An 8918-nucleotide genomic window follows, 5' to 3' on the forward strand; every position below is an offset into this window, starting at 1 on the left:
ATTTGGAGTCCATGGAATGCATTAAAATTCAAGGATAAATAGTCAACGCCCGCTTCCGTTCCTAAGTTCTTCATTGAATTTAAGTCGCGGTTTGATGTTCTTTTTCAATCACCAATCTGAATTTGCACAAACATTCATAATTTTAAAAATTACTAAAAAGTAAACAAATATTTTTAATATTTCAAAATGCTGAATTCTGATTGGTTGAATGAAATTCGCTTCAAATTTGATATGTTACGGCGAATCAATTATTATTTGCCTTGTTAACTATTTTGACCAAGGTAGATACATAAGGTAGCCGCATCGGCGAATTGGGAACATGATATGTCAAAATAGTTAACAAGGCGAATAATAATTGATTCGCCGTGACATATAACATTTGAGGCAAATTCTTTCAACCAATCAGAACAAAGAATTTTTGAAGTATCAGAAAATTGTTTACATTTTTTTAAATTGTGTAATTTTTTTTTTAATTCGATATTTATGAATTAAAACTACAATAAAAAATACAAAACCGGTTGAAATACTATCAAGGAGATTGGCCAAGAAATATATTTGGCGAAACCAAGAGGTGGATCAATGCAAAACCACCTATACCTATAGAAGAGATTACGATGCTACTAATCGAGTAACAATCTCATTTTTAAAACAATAGCCTGTTGAAATCACATGAGAGCTGCCGGAACCTTAAACTTTTCCACAGAAAACAAGTAGAATGGAACAAACACAGACGGTTTAATATCATAAAATATCCTGTACGTCCATTAAAGTACTCTTGATTTATCTGCAGAACAGTTACTTTAGAAGCGCTTACGATGCTACGTAAAAATACCAGTCTTCTTATTGAAGACAAAATCATGGAGCTGGCAAATAAAAGGTTTTGATAGAAATCCCCAACTGCGAAATTAAACAAGGACTTTTCCTACCAATTGGGGTATCCATCTACTGAGTATCTGAATATGAGAAGAGCAATTTAAACTCTTTTCTAATATTCATTGTAATGAATATACATCATTAAATAAAATTAAGCATAAAATGTGCCCTTTTACCTATTTAAAGATTTTTCTAAACACTGTGGTACGGTCTTTGTTCAAAAGGAAAAGAGATATGCCCCATAGTTCCAGTTCATGTTTTATTGTAAAAAACCAGTAAGGAAAGTAGTAAAGTCGGACGGGGCCGACTATATGATACCCTTCACCACTGTGGGTATACTCAACAGATGAATCCTAACAGACGTCGAATTTTTGAAGGACCAGTAAAATTAAATTGGATCCATAAACATGTTATTCTGCAACATATACTAAATTTTTCACTTGGTCAGATACAGGGTTGCTTCAAGCTAGGTTATATTATATTCAATACGTTGTGCCAAATTTTTGTCAATCGACCTAACCTTCGGTCTTTGGTCAATCATTTATCTATCGGACGAAAATATATATGGTAGCTATATCTAAATCTGAACCGATTTACACAAAAGTTAACACACGTCGTTCTGGACCTTATTCAGTACGCTGTGCCAAATTTTGTGCAAATCCAAAGATATATAGGGACATTGGAGACCCATTTACCTTAAATCGGACGAAAATATATATGGGAGCTATATATAAATATGATCCGATTTTCTCGAAACTTGGCGCACATCATTCTTGACCTAACTCAGTACTTTATGCCAAATTACGTGCAAATCAAAAGATATATAAGGACTTTGGTGCCCCATTTACCTTAAATCGGACGAAGCTACATATGGGAGCTATATCTAAATCTGAACCGATTTTCCCAATTTCAATAGAGTTCCTTGGGCCAAATAAGTGACTTGTGCCAAATTTCATCCAAATCGGATAATAAATGCGACCTGTACTTTCTTTACAATTTAACATCTACAGACGGACGGACAGACGGACGGACGGACATGCATAAATCGACTCAGAAAGTGATTCTATGCATATTCTCAAAAGGAACCATGTGTCTATCTCGTTTCCTTTTGCCTGTTACAAACATATGCACAAAGACATAATACCCTGTACCACAGTGTGGTGAAGGGTATAATAATGTTGGAATTTATAATCCGAATTGGTTGCTATTTGGTACAGGTCATTTGTTTGGCCCAATGACGGACTCTATTGAGATTTGTGAAAATAGGTTCAGATTTAAATATAGCTCCCATAAATAAATTTGTCCAATAATGCACCAAGTTCCCATGTTTTTCCTATTGAGATAAAATTTTGAACAAAATAGAACCTGAAATGAGATGTATAAAGTGTTGTAGAAGTCGGTTCAGATTTAGATATAGCTCAAATATATAATTTCTTCTGATTAGATTTAAATTGTGCACCTAAGTCTGATTGAGAAAAAAATTGTGAAAGCGTATTGAATAAAGTGTTAATATGCATTTGAATGTTTAACATGTACACATAAAAAAGAAATAGATGCAATCAAATTTATTTCTAATAAATTTAATAAACAAACTATATTATTTTATAGTATATAAATGAATTTACATACACTATATATAAATTCATCACATTAATGGACATTTTAAAATTAATTAATAAGAAATTAAAAAATTAATATTGCAGGTCTAAGTTGGAGGTCGGACGTCAAGTTGCGATCTGAAATAAAAATAAAATATAAGCTTTTTTAATATGGAATGCTAGCATTTAAAACTTACTGTTAAGGAAATTATAAATTTATTTTTAACATTTTTTTGTAGCCCATTATTCGCTGTTTAGCTTTTTGTACTTTTAATCTTTTATTCAAATGACGAACTCTAAAAAAAATCCGGCATTTGAAAAATAGTTCCTTTACCTTTTCTGGAAGGTCAACAATGTTGCTTCTTTGTATAAGAAGCTGCCGTAAATTTGGGCAATGCAAAATGTGGTTCCCATTTAGTTGGTTAAAAATTAACTCTAATTTTTTTGTTCTGGCCAGAAATTGTTCTGAGGGTTTAATAAGGCCACCATTAGATACAAGATCAACCCATGTAAACGAATTTGGTAGACATTGGACATCATCAAGATGAAGTTTGCGAATTACGTAACCAGACACGTACTCCAAAGCATCCTCTTGAAGAAATCCAATGTCAACCGAATTCGTCTCCTCCAAGTCACTGATAGTGGACATGTGTGTTGATGAAATCAAATCGACGTAATCGTTATCTTGCTGTTCTTCAACTTCAAGAAGGCTATTACATTGTTCAACGGATTGTGTGGTATTGTCGGTGTTTAGCCATTCTGTTACGTCAGGTTCCACATTTCCTTTATCGGAAAGAATTTCAGTGTTCCTTGCTAAAAGAATATATTATTAAAATTTATAGAACGTAAAGAAATTTTGATTATTAACCCAGTATATATTTTCTTATCCTATACATAAAATCTTGAGGCGAAGGATGATCATTTAAACCTCCTTGGCTTCTCATTGCCCCAAAGAAATGTTCTAGTACATCTTGATTCAACCTTCTTGTCAAAATGTACTCGAACTCATATTTTTTTAAATATTCGTGCAGCATTGTAAGTGCAGTGTTTGAGGTCAATATTCCAATCTGGAAGAATTCAAGATTTTTCTTGTTGGGAATAATGGGTTTGGACATACACTCGTTCATTCTCTGCAAAGTTTCTTTTTGTTCCTGTAATTTCAGGCCATATGGCTCCTATATATATATATATATATATAAGTATTTAAATTTTAAGTGACATCCGATAATACATTACTTTTCCGTGCAGTCCAAATGTGCTTGCGGATGAGTTCAATACGTCAAACCAATCATTGACTAGTTGAATAAATTCCGACGTTTCTACCGCATTATCCAACTCGATACCCATTGAATAACACCACTTTATGGCGTTTGCAGTGGTACTTGAAAATAATTGCGTGGCAAGTTTTACCTTTTGCCTACCTATATTTTCTAAAAGGTTATAAATATTGAACTAAAATACAAATTTAATACCTGAACCTTTCACAGAGAGATGTTCTTCTGTTACTTTATAGGTAATGGATACATCACTTGTGTTGGTATTTCTCAATAACGTTCTTATTGTTTTGCAATTTAGTATTTGATTTTTCACAACTAAACCAGTGTCTAAATAATGGTTTCTTATAAGTTTAAGCAGGTGGGGGACATCGTACAAAGTAAACACTTTGTCTTGTGGGTTTACAGGATGGTGAAACCATGGATTATCTGTATAATATATATAAGTTGGCATTAATATTCATTTCGGGAAATGTGTCGATTTCTCAACTTCAATCCCAAAATGTTGACGATTTCTCAACTTCATGACCCAAACGTTGTATTTAGTGTGGCTAATGCGTAGGAGGACAGATATAGTACAATACTTACCAGGAGTTACACCCCAATCCTTCCACATCTTACGATTTGAGGGTCCCATATCGCAAACCACAGCCACTACAATGAAACCTGCACTCCAAAGGGCTTCAATTATGCTCAACAATATATCCTTCGTCATTTTGCGATCAAAATCGTAAAACACGGGCTGCTTCCATGATTTTTTTAAGCCACTAGCCATTACAACTTGCACGAAGTTTGCCGGTTTCCGTACAAAGTCTTCGCGCAAGTTGTACTCAAAGGTTTCATTTACTTTCATTTCATCAAATGAAAGAACACATATTTTTTCGTCAGTAGACATATAATTAAATTGCCTCATAAAATCTACTGAAGCCGTCAGCAGACCTTCCTTCAAATTTATTTTGTTACACCATCGCTGAAGTGTGCTTACATGGGGAAGTGGATACCCTTTTTTATAAAGATGCCTATACGCTCTTGGGCCAGAGGCGTGGAGGCATATGGCATTGGAAATATCGTCCCATTCCCACTCAACCCTGTTATTAGTTTTGAGTTTTCGAATTTGGCCACTACTAAATATTTTGTTTATTGATTCCAATACAGCATTTCCCTCCAATAGCTTCAGTTCCAAATCCTTAATTTGATTTTTCAATTTTGACATATTTTCCTTAAAAGTTTGCGAATCCGAAGCAAAAAATACTGGACTATAAAAAATATATATGTGTATATATAGATAACAATGATTACTGATACATTCAGTTACTTTTTGACAAAATTCTTCAGAATCACAAATCAACTCAAAAAAACTGCATCTAACCCCTAAATAATCATATTCTACGATAATACATGTTGAATACTATATATTTGTCGTAATATGATTTGAATTAAGTATTCCTCCGAATGTCAATGATCAAAGGGGATCAAAGATTATTTTAAGCACAATATTATCTCATAATAAATATATAATTTGTTTATCTTCTAAGTATTTTATTATAAACTATAACTCAGAACGTATTTCCCATTCCTAGGGAAAATGAAGCACTTCATACAGATTTCGTTGTTGGTGATTCTGGTATTATTTTAAACCGGAATATATATACTTACTCTGTCTGCGTTTCAGCATCGTTCACACTTTTCATATTGAAATTATCACCACATTGCTCATTATACATCCCTTCTTCATATTGGTGTTTGCTGAATAAAAAAATTAATCACTCAACATGCATTCTTTTAACATTATGTTCTTACCACGAGTCAAATATATCCTTCATATCACTTTGCTGTTGTTGCAACTCGGGAACCGCGATAGGCAACAATCTCATTCTTGAACTATTGCCGGTAATGAATTTTCCGTTAAAGTGGTCGGAACATATTTTAGATTTGGGATTTAATTTAATACCACAAATCGTACTCCATTCCGCCCTCTTCTTTTCTTCACTCGGCACACTAAAAAACGTTACTTTGCCAGTAACATCTTTCTTTCTACAAAGAATGCACACTCTCATTCTTATATTACTATTTTTTTTATCAATTATAAAATATCTGTTTCAAACTAATTTTGTAACGTGTTTTTTATTTTTGAAATTTAAATTTATGTTATGTATCTACCTACGGCGAATTCAAATAACAACAACGTAATTGACATATAATGTTACCATCAGCTGGCTTGAGACGGTTACCTTATTAATATACCTTGGTTCAAACTAAACATGTTTTCACAAACTGACAAAAATGGAAAATTATAATGACAACAAATTTTTTTCAATTTTACACATTTTTTATTTCAATATTCACACATACATAAATATCCTCATCGTTTGAAAATATATCCTCATCGGATGATGAGAATTTGTATCCATGTTACTCAACCATATTTTCAAGCCGCTACCTTAAGATATACCCATAGAAAATGTTCTACATGTTCTACTTTTGATGCTATTACTCCTCAGTTTTATCTAACCTATGTATGTTATTTCCATGTAATCGCTTGACTTAATATTAACGTTTTAGTAAAATCTGAGTCCTCAAACAATATGTTTTCTATTTTCTACGTATAGATTTAAATGCAATGATGTGTGCATTTTCCCTTGTCCGCGGTCATGTTGTGTGGATGATGCGTATTTACAAATTATATGTTCATAACATTTGAGGTATGATTACGTTCGATGCAAAAAAAAGCATCCTCAGGAAATCTTTGAAGTTTATATAGCATAGCGGGACCCGTGGCGCTTCGCTGCCCCTGCTGAAGTTATCAAATTAAAACTTAGATATTATTAATTAGTAAGCATCGTATATGCTGCTGCAATATACACTAAATTTAGCTTTGAAATTATGTATACCCTGGTATTTTAATATGCTCCCATTAACACTACAAAAGAGTGTGAAATGTCCCTGTTGTAGTAGTTGTATAGTAGTTATTAAGTAATTCGCTGTTTTCTATAATGGTGGTAATTTTTGTTTTCTTGAAACACAATTTTTTCGATCTTTCGATTTGAACGAAATTCGACACAGCGTAATGAATAGGGTCTAGAATGATGTGTGTTAAGTTTCCTGAATATCGGTTCAGATTTAGATATAGCTCCCATATATATCTTCGTCCGATTTAAGGTAAATGGTGTACCAAAGTCCCTATATATCTTTCGATTTGCACGAAATTTGGCAAAGCGTAATGAATTAGGTCTAGAATGATGTGTGCTAAGTTTCGTGAAAATGGGTTCAGATTTGGATATAGCTCCCATATATATATATACATATATTCGTCCGATTTAAGGTAAATGGTGAACCAAGGTCTCTATATATTTTTTGATTTGCACGAAATTTGGTACAGCGTACTAAATTAGGTCTAGAAGGGCGTGTGTCAAATTTCGTGAAAATGGGTTTAGATTTGGATATAGCTCCCATATATATTTTCGTCCGAGTTTAGGTAAATAGTGCACCAATGTCTCTTTATATCCTTCGATTTGCTCGAAATTTGGCATAGCGTACTGAATTTAGTCTCGAATGATGAGTGGTATGTTTCGGGGAAATCGGTTCAGATTTCGATATAGTTCCCATATATACATATATATTCGTCCGATTTTACATAAATCTGCCCAAATAAAAAGAAATTTAGGATAGGTTACAGAATGACATGATCATATTCCCTCGAGGGCACTTTGAAATGCAATTGTAAGGATATGTAGAATATACCCCAAGTGGTGAAGGGTATCATATAATCGGCCCAGTCCGGCCCAGTTCCTTACTGGTCTTTTTTTGGAATCCAAATAACATTTTGTTTGATTTTGTTCAAAATAGACTTGTTTTCAAAAACTGACAAAAATGGAAAATTATTCATTTTTCAATATACATACATATCTTCATCGTTCGAAAAAATATCCTCATCGGATGATGAGTATCCATGTACTCTCTAAGATGTGTGAATACTCCTCAGTTTTATATTACCTATGCTACTTCCATGGGAACGCTTGACCTACTATGAACATTTTAGTAAAATCTGTTTAGTGGTTTTTCAGCCCACAAACAATAAGTTTTCTTTTTCTACGTATAGATTTAATTGCAATGAGGTGTGCATTTTCCCTTGTCCGCGGTCATGTTGTGTGGATGATGCGTATTTAAACTCACGTTACTCAGCAATAGTTTGAAGTCGGTATCTATAACCGTACTTAAGATATACACAAATTACATGTTCATAATTTTTGAAGTATGATCACGTTCGATGCTATAACACCGCATCTTCGGGAAATCTTAGAAGTTTATATAGCATATGTTTTTCCCAGGGCATGTTATGACGTTCTGTGAAAATCTTAGTAAAATCTTGTCAGCATTTTTAGAGTCTACAAACAAAATATTTTATATTTTCAATATGCAGATTTTTAAAATGCAGTAAAAAGTGAATTTCCGTTGATCTTACCATGTTCATTTTTGTATGGATGTTGTATATTCACACCTTCGTTATTCAGGCAAATTTTGAAAATGGTATCTGTAACCGTTCTTAAGATAAACGCATATTATATGTTCAGAAATTTTGAGGTATGTTTACTATTGATGCTATAACTCCGCATCCACGCGGAATTTTAAAAGTTTATATAGCCTATGTTACTTTCAGGGCATGTCCCGACATACAGTGTAAATCTCATTAAGATCTGTTCAGCGGTTTTGGCGTCTATCGGTAACATACAAACGAACAATTTTTTTTCTATTTTATATATATATAGATAGATAGATAAGAAAATGATTGAATTAAATTATTATGAATTAAAAGTATTGTTTTATTTTTTAATAACTTTCTAACATAGGTTCAGAATTTTTGCTATAACACAATTTTAACAATAGTTCCTTATTTGAACTATTAATTAGAAACTTTACTTCCAATATAGTATTTAAACTAAATAACGGTACAAATATAGTGGAGGTAAGCATCATTATGAAATAAAGCTTTAATTTATTTTCTTCTATTTATTATTCGAAATAAACAAAAACAACAACAAAATTCGCCAAGCACCATATTACCATAAAAACAGAACGCCCACCTTATATGTCAAACATTTAAATCAAAAGACAATTTAACGAAACTTAGTCGTTGTGATTTAAAAAAAAAAACGAATTAAACTAAAATCAGTAA

The sequence above is a fragment of the Musca vetustissima genome, unplaced genomic scaffold (genome assembly GCF_032173495.1).
Source record: "Musca vetustissima isolate MV318-11 ecotype Yass unplaced genomic scaffold, APGP_CSIRO_Mvet_v1 utg29964, whole genome shotgun sequence".
NCBI classification, from domain to species: domain Eukaryota; kingdom Metazoa; phylum Arthropoda; class Insecta; order Diptera; family Muscidae; genus Musca; species Musca vetustissima.